The 21,963-nt window shown below is 42.2% G+C and overlaps 1 long non-coding RNA gene across 2 annotated transcripts; it reads right to left on the bottom strand.

The window, feature by feature from the left end:
• Positions 1-597: 597 nt before the first annotated feature.
• LOC117275523 (uncharacterized) lies at positions 598-20,300 on the bottom strand. Of its 2 annotated transcripts, XR_011412169.1 has the most exons (4): positions 20,176-20,300; positions 20,040-20,084; positions 6,807-6,971; positions 598-814 (listed from the first exon to the last, which is right to left on the bottom strand). It is a non-coding gene; the product is annotated as an uncharacterized lncRNA (long non-coding RNA). The 2 variants fall into 2 exon arrangements; XR_011412170.1 differs by lacking the exon at positions 598-814 and having other exon boundaries at positions 6,300-6,971.
• Positions 20,301-21,963: the final 1,663 nt, after the last annotated feature.

Below are 21,963 nucleotides of genomic sequence, written 5' to 3'. Positions count from 1 at the left end.
GTTTACCTTTCGGAAAACTAGATTCAAAGGGCTACAATTTTTATTTTTGGATCATCTCCAAATTCCTTGTAGATTAAAAGATATAAACTTCCGAAGTTAAACCATCGAATCTGCAGAATCTCCTTTCTGCGGCCGCCGGAGGATTTCTGCGGTCTGCACATTTTCAACTGCGGTCTGCACATCTTTAATTGCAGTCCGTACATTTTCCACTGCCTCTGCACTTTGGAAGTTTGCGGTCGCACATCCGCACTCCAAAAATGTGTCCTCCGCACTTCAACTGCTCCAGAAATGCCCAAACTCGTTCAAAACTCACCCGAAACATACCCGAGGCCCCGGGGACCTCAATCAAATACACCAACAAGTCCTAAAACATCATACGAACTTATTCGATATCACGACCCAAAATCCAGATACCAATGTCAGGGGCGTGATAGCGCCAGATACCACTGTCAGGCAAGCCAACAATAATTACTTGATTGGTTTCTCATTTGATTATTTTTGAAATCATATTTTCCTTCAATTTAAATAGTAAAGAATAGGAATTTACAGAGTAAATAATAATACTTTTAACAAATTCAATACAGTGTTCCCATAAACATCCCAAAACCCGGTGTCACAAGTGCATGAGCATTAACTAGGAATATAATATAAAATAAAATACAACAGCTGTCCAGAATATAAATTGGATAGGAAAAAAATAAATATTCTGAAGGAGACTCTGCTGGCTACGGGTCGACAAATGGAATGCAGCTCACCTAGGTCCCCGCATGTATATATGCCTCTGCTCTCACATGGCCTCTAGACATATACGTACCTGCACAAAAATATGCAGCAAGTGTAGTATGAGTACATAAGCAACGTGTACCCAGTAAGTATCTAGCCTAACCCCAGAGAAGTAATGATGAGGGGTCGACATCGAAGCTTACTAGTGGTCCAATAAGGCAAATACGGTAATGAGTAAAATAGTTATGGGGCAAAATAAATACGCGAATTAAATAAATATAAATATGTGGTAAAATCTTCCTCTCAACAATAAACTCAACTCTCGATTAGCAGTCACCTCCTCCCCCGGAGTACACACACACACACACACACACACACACACACACACACACACATATATATATATATATATATATATATAATGGACCTCACCAGATAGGTAGCCATAATTTAAATAAGGAAAACTCCCAGATACACTGGCCCTTTGTACAACTAATACGCACGATTCCTCAGAAGGATTTTATTTTTATAGAAATTCTGAGACGTACGGCCCGATCCCGTCATAATCTTGTATATAACCATAGATACATCTATTATATATATTGCCGAGGCAAACGGCCCGCTCCCATGAGAGTGTGGTACATAATCCTGCCGAGGCGAATGGTCCGATCCCATAAAGTGTGCGCACTGCCGAGGGTAGAACGGCACGAACCATAGATGTATCTATCCTGCCGAGGTGAACGACCCGCTCCCATTAGAATAAGAAAGCTTTGACGGGTCCTTGACCCCACTCACGAAGGGACATGTGAGTTTTAGGAAAGCTTTGGGGAAAGCCCTTCGATGAGAATGAGTAACGCGGGGGACATTCGTAAGAGGAGTACAATTATTCTGTGGCAAGTCATAAAGTTCATCCGATCTCTACAATAAAGAGTCTATAGCTCTACACAAGTCTAGTCTCAAATTTTATCATGTAATAAGGAACCTAATAGGCAAGAGACAACTCAAATAGTACAGTTATAGCGTGGCATGAACCTGAGTCTACCCGGACAATAACATGAATATAGCTACGTACTGACTCTCGTCACCTCGTGCATACGTAGCCCCCGCAACAAGTAGCAAAAATCAATTACAACAGCTAGGAGGTAGTTTCCCCCTCACAGAGTTAGACAGGAGACTTACCTTGCTCTGAAATTCCATAAACGGCTCCAAATCCTCTCTAACACCTCAAACCGATGCCCATCGCTCTAAAACTATTCAATAAATGTGCAAATCCATAAATATATACTCTAATACTCATTATAATTCAATTTACAATAATTTTCAACTCCGCTCGAAAAGTCGGATAAAACTCACCCTCGGGACCACGTGCCCGGATTCCAACCATCTTTCGAAGATAACTATTACCCATAACCTCATGAACTCAAATATATAATTTATTTCCAATTCCATGCCCAAATTTCTAGGTTTTCATGTTAAAATCCAAAAATACCAATTTCTAGGTTTTCTATTAAAATTCCACAATTTCTACTAATTTTCATGTTAAAATCTACCCATAATCTATGTATTAATCTCACATTAAGTAGAAATTACATACCTCATAAAGCTAGGTCGAAATCCCCTCCTTAAAAGCTCTCAAATCGCCCAAGAGTGAATGAAAATGTGATAAAAATGGCCTAAGTCCCATATTAACTGAACCCTCACTGCCCAGCGACTTTCGCATCTGCGGTGCCTTGGGCCGCATCTGCGGTCTCGCACTTGCGAAAAATGCCTCGCAGGTGCGCCTTTCCCTCACCTGGCCAGGCTCCGCATCTGCAGACAAGGAGGGCCGCTTCTGCGAGCCTAGCCGCACCTGCGACCATGGCTCTCACACATGCGCTCACGCAGGTGCGCCCAATTTTCCGCATCTGCGGATTCTGGGCTGCCCTCCATTTCTCGCTTCTGCAGCTCGTGGCTCGCACCTGCAGCTGGCCAAGCGCAGGTGCGATTATGACAGATCTGGGAGCTTCAGCTGTTACTCCAAGCTTCCGACTTGGTCCGAGCCTCGTCCGATTTACACTCGGGGCCTCCGGGGCCCCGCCCGAATATACCAACAAGTTTAGAATCATATAGTAGACTCGCTCGAACTCTCGGAACGCCCGAAACAACATTAAAACTAAGAATCGCACCCCAAAACCAATTGAATCAAAACTTATGAACTTCAAGGTCTTCTATTCACTCAAAATGCGCCGCAACGTACTTAGACTACTTGGATTGACACCAAATTTACGCACAAGTCATAATTGACATTACGGACCTACTCCAACTTCCGGAATCGAAATCCGACCCCGATATCAAAAAGTCCACTTCCGGTCAAACTTCTTAAAAAAACCTTCAAAGTTCCAACTTTCGCCAAATGACCCCGAAATGACCTACGGACCTCCAAATCCACATCCGGACGCGCTCCCAATACCAGAATTACCATACGGAGCTATTCCCAGACTCAGAAATCCCAATGGAGATCGATAACATTGAATGCACTCCAATCCAAATTTATGAAATCCTTCCAAAATGCCAACTTCCACAATAGGCGCCGAAACGTTCTCGGGTCATCAAAAACCCGATCCGGACATACGTCCAAGTCCAAAATCATGACCTTCAAATCCCGATTTCGAGATCGTTTACTCAAAAATCACCCTATAGTTAATTCCTCCAACTTAAAGCTTCCGAAATTAGAATTTGTTTCTTTCCAAATCAACTCCGAACTTCCCGAAATTAAATTCCGACTACGCGTACAAGTCATAATACCTGAAGTGAAGCTGCTCAAGGTCTCAAACCGCTGAATTACGCGCTAGAGCTCAAAACGACCGGTCGGATCGTTACAGTCGAGCCCTTAAATCACATCAAACAACGCTAAAAACACAAATTGCGCATCGATTCGAGCCTAATGAACTTTAAACTTCAAACTTCTACATCCGACGCCGAAAATATCAAATCAAGTCCGATTGACCTCAAATTTTGTACATAAGTCATAATTGACATTACAGACTTACTCCAACCTCCGGAATCGGAATCCGACCCCAATATCAAAAAGTCCGCTCCCGGTCAAACTTTCCAAAAATTCATCAAATTTCGCCAATTGACACTAAAAAGACCTACGGACCTCCAATTCAATATCCGAACACGCTCCTATGACCAAACTCACCCTACGGAACTATTGGAATCGTCAAAATTCTATTCTGAGGTTGTCTTCATATACTTCAAACTACTGTCAATATTTGGAACTTAAACTTCTATTTTAGGGATTATGTGTCTCATTTCACTCCGAAATCAAAAATAAATCCTCCCGAAAAGTTACGTAACCACAAAATGAAATAGAGGGAGCAGTAAATAGGGGTTCGAGGATAATACTCTCAAAATGACCGGTCGGGTCATTACTTCATTTGGTTCCCACTGCCGGACAATACTTGAGATAACATACCAACTACCTAGAAACTACCAAACCACGGACCCTCCCCCCCCCCCCAAGTAGCCACAAACTACATTGTACTGCAAACATGAAACATAGTAGTTTTCCTACTGCAACCAGAACACAATGCCCAAACAGATATAAATCAAACTGAAACTATTGACTCATTAATCTTATCGCAGACCTAAAATAAATAACTAAAAGTATTCCCTGCATGTGATAAGGTGGACAAACAATTCAAAAGGAAAGAAATAAAATTGGGTTACACCATGTTTTATGTAAATGATGCATTTTAGTGCTATCTCAATGTGAAACGATATATTTTCAATGATTTCATGTTTATGACCTATTTAGTTGCAGATAGCACAAGTTTACGAACGTTTTGAAAGCTCATATGATGACAAATATGGAATTCATGATATTGATACATAAAATGTTTTTGGAGTAACCATGACAACTGAGAGGATATTCGGATGTACGGTATGGGATCATAGTTGGTGCCATTTTTAAATGGTGGTTATGTTGCAGCACACGTAGTGGAAATGTTTTCCAGCATACCTACGGTGAGAAGGCATATGCCAATTGGGAGGATGATCGGACGTCATAAGCACACATGGAAAAACCATGTTAGTTTTTAGTGAAAGCTCCCTAAAGTTATAAATACTAATGTTCATGGACTACGGGCACCCTTTGATTTCAAAAATAATTTCGAATGACTTAGCATTTGTTTATTATATTGGGATAACATTGATTTGCATGAGAAATATGATTGTGATATTGAAGTGCATGTTTTTTGAATACTTGTCCCACATTTTAAAGGGTGATCAATAAGACTTATGGGGTATTTTTATACTCACCTCCTTTACATTTGTGGTACGGGTTTGGGTATTGCAATGGAGTCCAGTCCATGAATTGAGCACCATTACTTAGAGCTTTAGTGGTGAGCCCCAAATTTGATCAGTGGCGGCATAGTTCATTTTCATTGTTATTAATTATTTGGGGGAACATGTCCCACTTCTTTTTTGAAATAAGATTCTTTAGACGCTCTGTGACTCATTGTGGCTAGATGTATATTTACTCGGTATTGTATTTGGACTATGCCTCTCGAGGCTTAATTCAGATATGTGATACATTCGAGCCCTTCTTTGGGATGCTAAGCCTTATATTTAGTTGATACGACAGGCAGGAGGATTAGCTCAGTGAGCGCCAGGCTCGTCAGGCACCAACCATTGCCCCTTAGTTTGGGTTGTGCTAACAACAAAATTAAAGGCAAAAGTCTTCCTACTATGGTTAAGCTGTAGATCCTTCTAGAATAAATCTCATTAACTAGAGACGCTCATCTGCCCATATAGATATCATCCACGACTTCCACTTACAAATAAAGCTTCAAATACCACTGACTTTATTGTCAAACACCCTGCTACTGCTTACTTTGGCATGGAATTTTTCTATAAGCCCTCTACTACATTTCAGGGCACTAAGGGGTAGCATCCCCTCTATGCACTACACACCCTTCACCTATCCATCTTATTTGATAGCCTATACTAGTTCCCCTATCATTATCAACCATTTTGCTCCTTACACCTAGAAACTATGTGCTCCCTACTAGTAGAAGATATGCTCTTGAAAATAGTTTCACTCTTTATCTTTCGTTAATTGGATTTGATCTTTATCACCTTATGGAACGAAGAATAAGGCACAAAAATACTCTAACCAAAAATAGTTTTCAACACCAACTTGATCCAACCAAAGTGTCTCCTCTTTGATGCAATTTATAACTCTAAAAGGCATGAACCTAGGAAAATCCATGAAAACTCTGCTTACAGATGTCTTTAACATGTAAAAACTACACCAGAGAAATCTATACCATAGCAATGCACAATCAAACAAAGAGTGAAGTTTATACAAATGCATGACTTGCCTCAAAGTAATAGTAAGAAATAATTTGTTCTAGACTCTCTTATGTTTGTAGGTGAAAGGCTGATAACCGCAGAAAAGTTGGAAATGACCTTATTCATCGAGATAAAATGCAGAGGCAGAAATCACGCAGTGGCATACTGAACCGTGAGATAGTGTACATCATGCAAGAATTTTTAGTTTAATTCAACACTCTTTTGAAATGTACTGGGTGGAAAGGACAACTAGTATTCTCGTATCATTTCATAGTATTAAAGGATATAAAGTTGGAGTCTGACAAGAAGGGAGAAGATAAATTTTACAAAGCAGAATTCAACTTATGAAGATTGGAATATTCAAATTTCAAACTAAAGGTATAGCAGTTGTCATGTTTCTGAAGGGTTTGAAGTCAGCTAGGCATCTATGCCCCAAATTAAGGTCTGATCTTAGCAGTTATCCTCTGACTGGCTTTATTAAGCAGGAATACCTCTATTTAAGCAGACTTTAACTAAGGAGAAGAGAAGTGCTGCAATTTTCATGTTTGACTCTCTGTTATTCTTTTTTAAATCATTCCTACACTTCTCCTCTTAAATAAGGAGGGCATAAAACAGCTGGATGGCATACAAAGCACAGCAAAAACTCATAACTCACTGTTACTTCTTAAGACCATATCTGAACTGTTACACAAGAAATTCCATGAAAAGTGGTAGATGGTAATATCAACAGAAGGAACTTTACATACTTCAAAAGTCTGATGCTCGACGGGAAGCTCCACAAGCAGGCCAATCTGACCTCTCTCTTCTATTTTAACCGGAGGTTGTTTTCGGCCAAGGTCATCAGATCGACGTACGCGAGTATTAAAGTAAATTGGTGAAAATTCCTTTAAAAGACGCAAAGACTTGCCCTTCTGTGAACAATGAATAAAATTACATTAATAAAGTCCACACGTAGAGCATCATTTTTAAGATTACCAAATAAAAATAGTACTGACGGAAGGTGAAAGAGAATATTTTTGGTCTCCTGAGTATAGGATAAGTGCTATTTTAATCACCTTGCTGACATCAATAATGTAAAATCCCCGAAGGATCGAACTACTAACTCGATAGCACTTTAGCCTTTAGCCTTAGTTTATTTTCACAAAATGGGCGGTTTGGGTCAATTTTGAGCGGGTTAAAATGAGTTTAGCCAAATAATAAGTCATGATTCAACCCGCCCAACGTTTACTTGAATCATTATGGATTGGTCAAAATAAATTAACTAATGGGTCATACCCCAACCCATCCAACTTCATCCGGATTAACAAAAACAGAGTAAATACAGTGTGTACGGTCAAAACTGATTCTCAGTCATAAAGACCGGTCGAGACAATGACGTTTCAATCGAAGGGTATCCGCATGGCAAGCTCGGACGAATTCCGAAGTAGAGACGTCGAGCTTCGAGCTATAAGACCAATCAACGGCAAAACTCGATATCATTATCGAGCCCGTGTCTGAATCAGACTACGGGGCAACACCGATCGACACAGGCCCCGAATATCGATGCTCCAAGGCAGAACCGAGCTCGAACCAAGATTGGGGATTCGATCTAACACCGAGCTCGAGTCAGTACCAAGCTAGCAGACAAGAACCGTTACAACCGCACCAAGCGAGAGAATCTTGGCGGGAATCAAGGAAGAGACAAACCATCATGGGTTCTCCACTATATGTATTATTTTATTATGTTGTTATAGATAAAGCAGTGACCCTCTACTATAAAAAGGGAGATAGACTGCAATAGACATAGGTCCTCCAAGATACATTAAGATTTTATTGTGCTTGTTTTTCTAACTCATTTTCAGTCTTCCCATCCATCATTCCCATTTCATAGCAAAAGAAATACATGTATTGTCATTTTGTATCAAAGAAATTTGCATACTCTTAGAACCATATCTAAATTTAACGTTATCCGATTTTTCGGGTAAACAGTTTGGCACCCACCGTGGGGCTAAGGGTAACAGTGATTGTTTGATATAAATCTACAGTACACTCCAGCTTACAACTTCAAATCAGCAATGGCTCTACCTATCGACCTCGAAGCCGGCTTTCAAGATGAAACAAACAACTTGGTGCCTGGGGCCGGAAGGCTACCTGACGAAGGCAAAGAGGCTCGAATCAAAGAACCCGAAATTCGAGCCGAAGTACCATTGGATATCAATTCGCAAATAGCTCTAGAAGCGAATCAGCGTTCTGAGCCGGAAAGAAGCATTCAGGGCGGTGCTCGACCCATAGCCCGAGACACCTACAGCACAGGAGAAATCGGGGTCAGCTTGCGTATGATTTTTGAAATGTTACAAGCCCAACAAGCAGCGATAGCTCAGTTGCAGAGACGAACTCATATGCAAAGCAGGCCGAACTCCAATCCGCTTCTTCGAGAAGTCACCCCCAGAACGGAACCCGCCGTAGTGAAATCAAACGAGCAGGAATTGGGGACCGCTCCTGAAATTGCTAAATTGCTCGAGAAACTCACAAAATGAGTCGAAGCCAACGACAAAAAGTTGAAACGTATAACGCTAGGGTCGATCAAATTCCGGGGGCTCCGCCAATGATAAAAGGGCTCGATTCGAAAAAATTCATACAAAAGCCTTTTCCCTCGAGCGCGGCCCCAAAACCAATCCCAAAAAATTCCGTATGCCCGAAATTCCCAAATATAATGGTACGACTGATCCTAACGAACACGTCACCTCCTACACATGTGCCATCAAAGGCAACAATTTGGAGGATGATGAGATCGAATCCGTGTTGTTGAAAAGTTCGGAGAGACCCTCGCAAAAGGAGCAATGATCTGGTATCACAACTTACCACCAAATTCCATTGATTCTTTGGCCATGTTATCAGACTCGTTCGTAAAAGCACATGCTGGTGCCATAAAGGTTGCAACAAGGAAATCGGACCTCTTCAAAAGTAAAACAAAGGGGTAACGAAATGCTGAGGGAATTCGTATCCTGATTTCAAATGGAACGTATGGACTTGCCACCGGTCACAGACGATTGGGCCGTACAAGCTTTCACCCAAGGACTGAACGGGCTAAGTTCGATAGCATCACATCGGCTGAAACAAAATTTGATCGAGTACCCAGCAATAACTTGGGCAGATGTACACAACCGGTACCAATCAAAAATCAGGGTCGAAGATGATCAATTGGGAGCTCCGTATGGGCCCGTACGTCAGAACCACACAACCGCTAAAAATCAGAGGGAAACCAACAGAGAACAAAGGTCGAACAGAGATCGATACCAACCGTACGACATAGATCAGATGAACAACGGTTCATCACGTGATACGGTTCGGAACAACCGAAGGATTGATCGGGGGCAAAATTCTCAAGGACTTATGAGCAAGAGCGGCTTTGATAAATATGCAGATCCTATAGAAGTCCCTCGACTATCGGAGTATAACTTCAACATTGGTACATTCGCCATCGTATCGTCATCGGATGCATCAAAGACACCAGATGGCCTCGACCCATGCAAATCGATCCTGCCCAAAGAAATCCTAATCAAATGTGCGAATATCATGGCACCCATGGCCACAGGACGGAAGATTGCAGGCAACTAAGAGAGGAAGTGACCCTCTTATTTAAAAAAGGACACCTTCAAGAATTTTTGAGTGATAGGGCGAAGAACCATTTTAGAGACAAGGAATTCGGCAAGCAAAACGAGCCAGAAGAACCGCAACATGTCATTCACATGATCATCGGCGGCGCCGATGCCCCTCAGGGACCGATGCTTAAACGCACCAAGACATCGATTATGAAGCGATCTCGAACTCAAGATTATACACCCATAGGGACTTTGTCCTTCAGTGATGAAGATACAGAGGGGATCATCCAACCCCATAATGATGCACTGGTAATATCCGTACTCATGAATAAAACTAAGATTAAGCGTGTATTAATTAATCCAGGTAGCTCGGATAATATCATCAGATCGAGGGTCGTAGAACAGCTCGGTCTGCAAGATCAGGTCGTACCCGCAACTCTGGTTCTAAACGGATTCAATATGGCATGTGAAACCACCAAAGGCGAGATTACCCTACCGATAAACGTGGCCGGAACCATCCAGAAAACAAAGTTTCACGTGATCGAAGGTGATATGAGATATAACGCCCTCTTCGGAAGGCCGTGGATCCACAGCATGAGAGCCGTACCCTCGACCCTACACCAGGTCCTCAAATTCCTAACATCGGGAGGTGTCAAAATAGTGTACGGGGAACAACCGGCTGCAAAGGAAATGTTCTCCGTCGAAGAAGCAAAATCAATATCCTCGCCTTCACCGATAAAAGGATTAGGTTCAGAGTAGAGCGCCAATAGCAATCACAAACATCGGCTTCGACCCAGCCAGGTAAGCAGAACGCTGAAGAAGATGATGATGATCGATGGATCCCTCGATCCTTCGTAACCCCTGATGATTTCGATGCCACCAAATCAACAATTGAGGAACTGGAGCAAATTGTACTGAACGAACACTGGCCCGAACGAAAGGTATACCTGGGAACGGGTTTGAGCCCCGAACTCAGGAAGAAACGCATTCAATTTCTTATCAATAACATCGACTATTTTGCCTGGTCCCATCTAGATATAACAGGGATCCCGCCAGACATAACAGCGCACCAACTAAGCTTGAACCCTATGTTCAGACCAGTGAAGCAAAAAAGAAGGCCCCAGTCCGAGGAAAAGCAAGCATTCATAAAGGATGAGGTAACCAAACTTCTCAAGATAGGGTCCATTCGGGAAGTAAAATATCCTGAATGGTTAGCCAATGTGGTTGTTGTACCTAAAAAAGGGAACAAACTTAGAATATGTGTGGACTATAAGGATTTGAACAAAGTATTCCCCAAAGATTCCTTTCCACTGCCCAACATCGATCGTATGATCGATGCCACAGCCGGCCACGAGATCCCCACCTTTATCGACGCCTATTCCTGGTATAATCAAATTCAGATGAACCCGGACGACCAGGAAAAGACTTTATTTGTGACCCGATATGGAACATATTGTTATAACGTAATGCCCTTCGGCCTAAAAAATGCATGAGCTACTTATCAACGCCTAGTAAACAGAATGTTTGAAGAACAAATAGGTAAAACAATGGAATTCTATATTGATGACATGCTAGTTAAGTCCCTGCGCGCAGAGGACCATTTGGCCCATTTGCAGGAAACGTTCAAGATTCTGAGGGAATACAACATGAAGCTCAACCCCAAAAAATATGCTTTCAGGGTCGGTTCAGGCAAGTTCCTCGGCTTCATGGTCTCAAATCGGGGAATTGAGATCAACCCCGACAAAATCAAGGCCATCGAAGACATCACCATCGTGGACAGCGTGAAAGCTGTACAAAGGTTAACGGGAAGAATTGCAGCCTTAGGCCGGTTCATTTCAAGATCATCAGATCGAAGTCAAAAAAATTTCTCCCTACTCAAAAAGAAGAACAACTTCGCCTGGACACCGGAATGCCAACAAGCGTTACAGGAATTGAAACGATATCTATCGAGCCCACCACTGCTTCACACTCCAAAAACCGACAAAAAACTATACTTGTACTTGGCGGTATCGGAAGACGCCGTAAGCAGTGTCCTAGTTCGAGAAGAGCAAGGTGCGCAATTTCCCGTTTATTACGTAAGTCGGACCTTAGGAGAAGCGGAAACTAGGTATCCGCACTTAGAAAAATTGGCACTTGCCCTGGTAAGTGCATATAGGAAGTTAAGGTCGTACTTTCAATGTCACCCCATAAGCGTATTAACCACCTGCCCACTCTGTAATATTTTACATAGGCCCAAACTATCAGGCCGATTGGCCAAATGGGCCATCGAACTTTGTGGGTACGATATCGAATATCAACCACGCACGGCCATCAAGTCTCAAATTTTGGCAGACTTCGTGGCCGACTTCACGCCAACCCTCATACCCGAAGTCGAAAAGGAACTCCTTTTGAAATTAGGTATATCATCCGGGGTATGGATCCTTTTTACGGACTGTGCTTCGAATATAAAGGGGTCCGGGTTAGGCATAGTTTTGAAACCCCCCATGTGTAACATTATTAGGCAAGCTATTAAAACTATCAGGTTAACTAACAACGAGGCCGAGTATGAAGCTATGATTGCAGGTCTCGAACTAGCTAGAAACATGGGAGCAGAAGTCATTGAGGCGCATTGTGACTCTTTGCTGGTGGTGAGTCAAGTAAACAAAACCTTCGAAGTCCGAGAAGGTAGGATGCAAAGATATTTGGACAAACTGCTTATCACCTTACACCATTTCAAACAATGGACCCTACGGCATGTTCCACGAGAACGGAATAATGAGGCCGATGCTCTCGCAAATTTGGGATCGTCGGTCGAGGTAGATGATTTGAGCTGGGGGACTGTCGTTCAACTTTCAAGATCGGTAATCGTTTGCTCCCGTTAGGAGAACAGTTACTTCCTGGATTACCTGCAAAACTTAAATACAATGCATGCATGTGTATATTGAGATAATTTAAACATGATGTAAATTCCCTTTTGACCATGAAAGTTGTATTTGGACGATGGGGATGATGTCCTTAGACCATGATGTCCTGGGCCATGAATTGCGTGATAAGGGATTCGCAGGCCATGAAATGATGTTCTTGGGCCATGAAAATGGTGCCTCTGAACTATGACGCCTTTGAATAATGATATGCGATATTGAGAGATACTCAGGCCATGGCATGGTGTCTTCCGGCTATGAGGATGATGCCTTCGAACTATGACGCCTTCGGACAAAATGGCGATATTCCAGCCCATGAGATGCAAAGACATGGCGTTTGGTTATGCGAAGTGAATAGAAGATAGTGCTAGATTTCAAGTAGCATAGCATTTGGTGTTATGCAAGGAAAGGCAGAGATTAGCCTTATGCGACTAGGGAGGCAATGCTTAGCCTCATGCGAAATGGGAGACAATGCTTAGTCTCATGCAAGGAGGAAGTAGGGCTTAACATTATGCAAGATGGGAGACAATGCTTAACCTCATGCAAAATAGGAGACAATGCTTAGTCTCATGCAAGGAGGAAGCAAGGCTTAACCTTATGCAAGATGGGAGACAATTCTTAGTCTCATGCAAGAGGAGGCAGGTCTTAGCCTCATGCAAGTGGGAGACAATGCTTAATCTCGTGCAGGGGAAGGCAATGCTTAGACTTATGCAATTGAGGAGGCAGGGCTTAACCTCATGCAAAGGTGGAGACAATGCTTAGTCTCATGCAGGGGAAGACAGTTCTTAGCCTTATGCAATTGAGGAGGTAGGGCTTAACCTAGTACAAATGTGGAGACAATGCTTAGTCTCATGCAAGTGGGAGACAATGCTTAGTCTCGTGCAGGGGAAGGGCACGCCGAAATAAATTCTACTAGCTTAACCTGGGATTGGAGAAACAAGTATATTGAATACTTAAAAAACGGAAAGCTCCCTTCAAACCCTAAAGATTCCAGGGCCCTACGGACTAAAGCTGCTCGATTTACATTGGCTGCGGACGGAACACTATATCGAAGAACATTCGATAGATCGATGACGATATGCGTGGGTCCGGGAGATACCAATTACATCCTCCGGGAAGTACACGAGGGCACTTATGGCAATCACTCCGGTGCCGACACATTAGTTCAAAAAGTGATCAGAGCGGAGTATTATTGGATCTATATGGGCAAAGATGCGAAAGAATTTGTTCGTAAATGTGATAAATATCAGAGGTTTGCGCCAATGATCCATCAAGCCGGGGAGCAACTTCACTCGGTCCTATCCCCGTGGCCATTCATGAAATGGGGGATGGATACCGTCGGCCCTCTGCCATCGACCCCAGGTAAGGCCAAATTTATTTTATTTATGACTGACTATTTTTCTAAGTGGGTTGAAGCGCAGGCGTTCGAGAAAATAAGAGAGAAAGAAGTTGTAGACTTTATTTGGGATCATATCATATGCCGATTCGGGATACTTGCCGAAATAGTATGCGACAATGGGAAGCAATTCGTTGGCAGCAAAATCACAAAATTCTTCGAAGATCACAAAATAAGAAGGATATTATCAACACCATACCACCCTAGTGGGAATGGTCAGGCTGAATCAACAAACAAGACTATTCTTCAAAACCTGAAGAAGAGATTGAACGACGCAAAGGGAAAATGGAGAGAAATCCTGCCCGAAGTCCTTTGGGCATACCGAACAACGTCAAAATCCAGTACGGAGGCGACCCTATTCTCCTTAGTATATGGTTCCGAAGCATTGATACCAGTCGAAGTCGGTGAACCTAGTCCCAGATTTCGATTCATGATGGAAGAATCAAATAACGAGGCTATGAACACCAGCCTTGAATTATCGGACGAAGGACGAGAAGCTGCCCTCATCCGATTGGCCGCCCAAAAGCAACGAATCGAAAGGTATTATAATCGAAGAACTAAACTTCGCCATTTCAAGCACGGGGACTTAGTGTTAAGAAAAGTCACCATCAATACTCGGAATCCAAACGAAGGAAAATTAGGACCAAATAGGGAAGGACCATACCAGGTGCTCGAGAACGTTGGAAAAGGATCATACAGGCTCGGCATCATAAACGGCAAACAGCTATCAAGCAGTTGGAATGTATCACATCTAAAACGGCACTACTGCTAAGGTACGGCCTTTCCATATTCATCTAACTAACCCATGCAGAAGTCCGAACAAGAGCTGAAGAAGATCTTTCGATTAAGAGCACGCGTTGCACTCTTTTTCCCTTAGACCGGTTTTCTCCCAAATGGGTTTTTCATCAAGGTTTTTAATGAGGCAACCATCGATCGTACTGCACTTTAAACAATATCCGAGGCCACTTTCCGACAGACCTCGAATACCGGGGGAGCATCAGGGCCCTCAAATACATCAAGTTCAGATGCAAGAAAGTCATCTCACAACAGGGTTCCAACAGGAAAAATTGTAAGATCCAAATGGTCAAAATGAACCATGCTCATATAGATTGGCCCAAACATAAACATGTGTGCAATGACTTGAGATTTATTGTGCAACCAGAATTAAGATTCACTCAACTATTAAGCCTACGGGCTACTTACATTTTGAGTTCGAAACATTCACTCGACTATTAAGCCTACGGGCTACTTACATTTCGAGTTCGAAACATTCACTTGACTATTAAGCCTACGGGCTACTGTTATTCCGAGTTCGAGCAAGCACTCACTCTACCATTAAACCTATGGGATACTTACATTTCGAGTTCGAAACATTCACTCGACTATTAAGCCTATGGGCTACTCTTATTCCGAGTTCGAGCAAGCACTCACTCTACCATTAAGCCTACGGGCCACATTATCTCGAGTTCGAAACATTCACTCGACTATTAAGCCTACGGGCTACTGTCATTCTGAGTTTGAGCAAGCACTCACTCGACCATTAAGCCTACGGGCTACTTACATTCCGAGTTTGAAATAATCACTCGAATATTAAGCCTACGGGCTACCTTTATCTCGAGTTCGAAACACTCGCTTGACCATTAAGCCTACGGGCCACATTATCTCGAGTTCGAAACATTCACTCGACTATTAAGCCTACGGGCTACTGTCATTCCGAGTTCGAGCAAGCACTCACTCGACCATTAAGCCTACGGGCTACTTACATTCCGAGTTCGAAATAATCACTCGAATATTAAGCCTACGGGCTACCTTTATCTCAAGTTCGAGCAAGCACTCAATTGACCATTAAGCCTACGGGCTACTTACATTCCGAGTTCGAAATAATCACTCGAATATTAAGCCTACGGGCTACCTTTATCTCAAGTTCGAGCAAGCACTCACTCGACCATTACGCCTACGGGCTACAATATTTCAAGTTCAAAACATTCACTCGACGGCTAACAAGCTACTTTTACTCTGAGTTTACATTAACTCAACCATTACATTATATCTACGGATTATGTTCCTTCAAAGTTTGAATCATCGACTCAACAAGCAAACCCAGGGGCTACAAATCTGATCGATCAGAGAGACTACAAGGTCAACATTCGATTAAAATTCTTCACAAAACAAAAACAAGTCGACCTGATTATACATATATATACAAAAATTGCCTACGAGATTAATGTACAAACATGAAGAAATAGAAACTAAGCTTCCTGGTCGTGCTCTTCCCCGTCCTCGGATCCGCTTTCGCTACCATCATCATCATCATCATCAGAAGCCAAGGCTTCAGCTTCCACTTCGAGCTCTTTTGCCTTTTTTACCTCTTCGGTAAGGTCGAAACCTCGAGCGTGTATCTCCTCGAGGGTCTCCCTCCGAGACCTACACTTAGCGAGTTCGGCAACCGAATGAGCTCAAGTATCAGCGGTCTTTGCTGCTTCCCGGGCCTCCATCTGAGCAGCTTCATCATCAGCCCGATATACATCAATGGACTTATCCGCCAAGACTTTTGACGACTCAACCTCTGCCTTAGCCTCAGCAAGTCGTATTTCAAGCTCCTCAATCTTCTTAGCTTGAACCGACCCCTTTTGCTTGACACTTCGAAGTTGAACGTCGGCCGATAATAATTTTGTTAAGATGGTTTCTTTTTTCGCTGCTAGGTGGTCGAGGGTCTCCTTCCACCAATTGCATTCAGCTCAGATTTGATCGACTTCTTCTCAAAGTAACCCGATCTTTTCGATCTTTTGCTGCAACTGAGATAACGAAGGGTTAACTTCCACGGTTGAGTCAGACCCATACTTTAACAGAACGAGGCTCACCTGCTTATCGAGCTCGGCCCCTTCTTCACGGACCTTAGCCAAATCTGCTTGGAGGTACTTTATAGACTCGTCCTTTTGGCTGCAAAGAAGCCGCAGGGCATCTCTCTCACCTGAGACCTTCCGGAGCTCGGCCTCACACTGGCTAAGATCGACTCGAAACCTACTAATAGCCTATACAGTGAGAAACACGAGTCAAGTATGGAAAAGAATAAAGAAACCAAGTATGTAAGAATCATTACCCGAGTAATGAAACGCTGAGCCTCCTCTAATAAAAGAGAAGCGTCACCGATATCGTAACTATCGTCGACTCCAGTAAAACAATCCCTAAAAGGATCCCCTGCACCAGAGCCTGCGCCAATATCGGGAGTCTTCAATTTTCGAGCTTCCTTCAGCGCCTCCTCAGAAAAAGATGGAAGAGAAGGCGAATCACCCATTGTCATAGCCCGGAGCAAATCGCTCGGAGTACTTCGATCGAGATTCTGGTCTTCAGAAACAACCCCGACAGGCACAGCCGCCATCAGCTCGGGAGCTCTGGCAACCTCGACGGCCTCCGTAGATCGGACTACCAAAGCCGAGGAGCTATTTTCTTCTTCTTCTTCTTCTCTCAGTCGTTGGACCGAGTCAATCGAAAGGGCAATTGCTTTTCTCTTCACCGTGCGAGTTTTGGGCTTGGGGTCCTCTCACCGAGAGGAAGCTTTTCGCTTCTTATCTTCCCCATGTTTAGGGACCAGGGACTTGTTTCCCTCTTCGCCGCTCGAAGGCCTCAAAGCGGCATCCCTGGTTACGCCTGCACAAGAGGAAATCGGTAACGAGTAGAACGCAAAGAATACTTCGAAGGAAACAAGAAGCAAACCTCACCATGGTTCTTGGCCTCCCATCTTCCTTTTGCCAAATCACGCCAAGTGCGCTCGTTGTAAGAGGAGGTCGAGGCCAGCTTCTGAACCCAGTCCTCGAGGTCAGGCACTGCTTGTGGCATCCAAAGGGCAGCTGAACATCATGGAAGGACATCAGAAAAAATCGGAAAAGTACCTGAAAAGTGAACAAAAATCACTTACGGTCAAAATTCCATTCTTCAGGGAACGACATCTTTTCCTCCGGAATGAGATCACGAGTCCTCACTCGAATATAACGACCCATCCAACCCCGATCCTTGTCTTCATCGATGCTCGACATCAATGCCTTCGATGCCCTACGATGAAGTCTGATTAGTCCTCGAAAGATCTGAGGCCGATACAGTCGTATGAGGTGGTTCAGAGAAAAATCCAACCCCCCGACTTTGATAGAGAAGAAGCGCAATAAGATCACTATACGCCATAAAAAGGGATGGCGTATAGTGTGAAGGGATAAGTGTAAACACTTAAAAACCCCTCCACGTAAGTGGTAACATTCTCATCGGAAGACGAAATTTGCAACACGACCTCGGAACCCCAGTTGCAGTCTTTTCTGACGGCCTCGAGGTGATCCTCCGTTATAGAGCACGTATACATCGATACGTGTTCACATCGACCCGGAACGGAGGAAGGGTTCTCCACCTTAAAATCGGTCTTCAAAATGCACGGGCCTGGAACATAGTCATGAACTGACGGCTCCACCGACGCCTTATCATCAGAACGCCGTGAGGAAGAAGCTTTTTCCTTCTGAGGTACGGTTTTGGAAGTTTTTGCCATTGATATGAAAGAAAAGAGTGCAGAGGAAGGTGAAGAAATAGACAGCACCAAAATTCTGGTATGGACGGCCCCGTAGCAGCGAAGTATAAAAGATAAATAAGAAAGTTTGGAAGAAGAGAAGGCGCAAAAGTGGTAAAAGTTGTATGGAAAGACTATTTATAGACTAAGGCATGACGGTTCGGTATCAGCGATGGCCGACCACCGTCTGACACACATTAAATGCCTCGGTAAAACCGAGCCGATGGGACAACTATCACATACGTCAAGATCGGGTTCGATAGAAACGTCAGCATAAATTTGATCGAGCCGCAGGGAAATCATATCGTTCCTCGCCACATCCTTTTCGAAAAATGAGGGGACTATCTGTGTACGGTCAAAACTGATTCTCAGTCATAAAGACCAGTCGAGATAATGACGTTTCAATCGAAGGGTATCCACATGGAAAGCTCGGACGAATTCTGAAGTAGAGACGTCGAGCTTCGAGCTATAAGACCAATCAATGGCAAAACTCGATATCATTATCGAGCCCGTGTCCAAATCGGACTATGGGGCAACACCGATCGACACAGGCCCCAAATATCGATACTCCAAGACAGAACCGAGCTCGAACCAAGATTGGGGATTCGATCTAACACCGAGCTCGAGTCAGTACCAAGCTCGCAGACAAGAACCGTTACAACCGCACCAAGGGAGAGAATCTTGGCGGGAATCAAGGAAGAGACAAACCATCATGGGTTCTCCACTATATGTATTATTTTATTATGTTGTTATAGATAAAGCAGTGACCCTCTACTATAAAAAGGGAGATAGACTGCAATAGACATAGGTCCTCCAAGATACATTAAGATTTCATTGTGCTTATTTTTCTAACTCATTTTCAGTCTTCCCGTCCATCATTCCCATTTCATAGCAAAAAAAAATACCTGTATTGTCATTTTTTATCAAAGAAATTTGCATACTCTTAGAACCATATCTAAATTTAATGTTATCCGATTTTTCGGGTAAACATACGGTAAGCACTTTGATGGAGATTCAAAAAGTTAAAAGAACTACCAGCGAATTTTGGTTTAGATGGCAAAGCACGGATTTTCCTTGAATCTCACATGCTTTAACAAACAAACAACATCACAACAGAAGTGTTTAAAAGCTTTGAAATTCCATTGATGTAACATGAGAAAATATCAAGGTTCTATAACAGAAACAGTTTAAGGTTGATTGAACTGTTTAGTGGATTTCAGCAGCAGATTTATGTGTTCCATATTAGTATATTGTAACTCTGAAATAAATGAGAGTAAGCAGCAAAGACTTCTGTTTATCTTGCTCTTGCTTGATATCCTTGAACACCATCATTCAAATCAGCTTCATATATACTAGCATTTGGGATATGGATAGATCGTATCTTCTAATATTTCTTTCTATTCTAGTCCATTTCCCATGTTTTATGCCTATTTCATTTAGACAGCTATTCTGAATCAAATGCTATAAACTGCAAGGCAGCGGACAATGAGTGTGCATTGTAAAGCAAAACGTTGGAAGTGATCTACAATTTAGGTCAATATGACTGTTTCACTTACTTCAGTTACCTCCACGACCTGAGCTTGTGTCAACGTACGTAAGATCTGTCAGGAAACTGTATCAGACAAATAGTACAACTTATATAGTGCTGCTTTTGGAATTCAATTTACTACCTCCAAGATAATAAACACTTACATTTTTTCTCCATTCTTTATGTCCAACAGCATCTCGATAACCTCAGTGGCCTTCTTGGAAGACATTTCATGAATTCAAAGATTATTTTAAAACATCTCTTCGCAAATCCCACGAGTACTTCCCTTTTGTAAAAATGGAGATATATCTGTAAGTACAAGCACTGATTTACTGTTGTTCTTATAATTTATCAGATTTTTTTGTGTGCAGAACTATGTTTTTTTGGATGCTTATTTTGTTCATTTTGGGGTTGTAAAGTCTCAAAAGAGGAAGCTAGAGATACAGTAGTTTATCATTTTGTAAAGCTAACTTTAGTTAGAGAAGTACTATATGCATTAGGTAATTGTGATAGCTCTCACAAAAGGAGTTGTAGATCATGAGTTTTAGAAGAGAGGTACATGGGTAATACTGGATTACACCATCATATGCGATTACTTTCCGCCAACTGAAAGACTTTCTAGTTTGCTAGACTAGAATATTTGTGCCGTACTGAAAAACCAATGACAAGATTATAATGCGCACAAGAGAACTGTATGAAAATCTTGCTTGTAGTAACCAGAAATATAAATAGGAATTAATTACTTGAAAATAATACTTGGTTCAAGAAGAATATATAACCCCATACAATCGCCAAAATTCCAGATAGTCATAGGTTCCCTTAAAAAGTTGATGAGTCTTCTACAATTACTTGATTATGGAACATATGCAAGAATATTTATTTAAATTAAATAATGCAAGTAGTCAAAAGAGAGAGCAAAATAACCCTTTTAACCATGATATAACCTTTTCTCCATAGGTAGTATTTCTCATTTAAAACTATAGATATGACTGGTTAACTAATGTTTCAAAATTTAATTTTGGTTCATTAGAACCATATAAAGCAACACCAAGAACTCCCATTAAGAAAACACTAGAATAATTGAGCACAGACGTTTCTGACCTCTACACATGGATAGAATTAGATAAACAAGAACTAATTCTAACTTCCACATGATGAAAAAAAGTAAAAGTTTCTGACAAGAAAAAAATTCACATATATTTTCTCATCATCTTTAATTTTCTCCAAAGATCCTTGTCTTTTCTCTTTCTTCTGCTATGGTTTCAGCACTGGAACATCGATTCATATTTTCTGAATATGTTGTTGGAGGATTGGAGGGTGATTAATGATAGTTGTTCCCTCTTCATATTCTTATATATTGCATACATATATAATTATTACAGTATGTCCAGAGAGCCGGAACAGTCGTCTCCTTATTTAATTCCACATCATAGTAAAGCCTCTACAGTTCTAATGAATTATTAGAAATGTGGAGGCTTTATTAGATGTCGAATTAAAAAACTGTGACAACCTATCTCAGCCTAGATTGGGACTACAAAAGTGTTGGTGAGGCACCTATGCGAATTGGCGTAGGCCACCAAAGAGGTGGATAGAAACCGCTTGCATAAAATCCAAGCTATGTTACTATCCAACGACCGCTTTTTCGTTTTGAATCTCAGCCAAACACTCCCGCTCTATTTATTAGATGGAACACATATTAAAACACACGCCATGGGTGCTAACCCGAACTTGAGGAACACAAATAAGGAGGAGATCAAATCATTCTTACCTTATACGCGCTTTTCACAAGTGCTACGATCCAAACGTAGCCAAACATTCACAACTGAAGCCTCGGATAGTTTCAAACTATCCAAAAAGTTCACAACCGAAGCCTCGGATGGTTCCAAACTATATATGATTCACCACGTCGAATTAGTCTAGAGACAACAATTTTCAAAATTTCACAAAAAGTC

Source organism: Nicotiana tomentosiformis, chromosome 11 (genome assembly GCF_000390325.3).
Source record: "Nicotiana tomentosiformis chromosome 11, ASM39032v3, whole genome shotgun sequence".
In the NCBI taxonomy this organism is placed as follows: Eukaryota; Viridiplantae; Streptophyta; class Magnoliopsida; order Solanales; family Solanaceae; genus Nicotiana; species Nicotiana tomentosiformis.
Note: the sequence above shows the minus strand (reverse complement) of the source record. Positions and strands in the feature narration are given on the sequence as shown.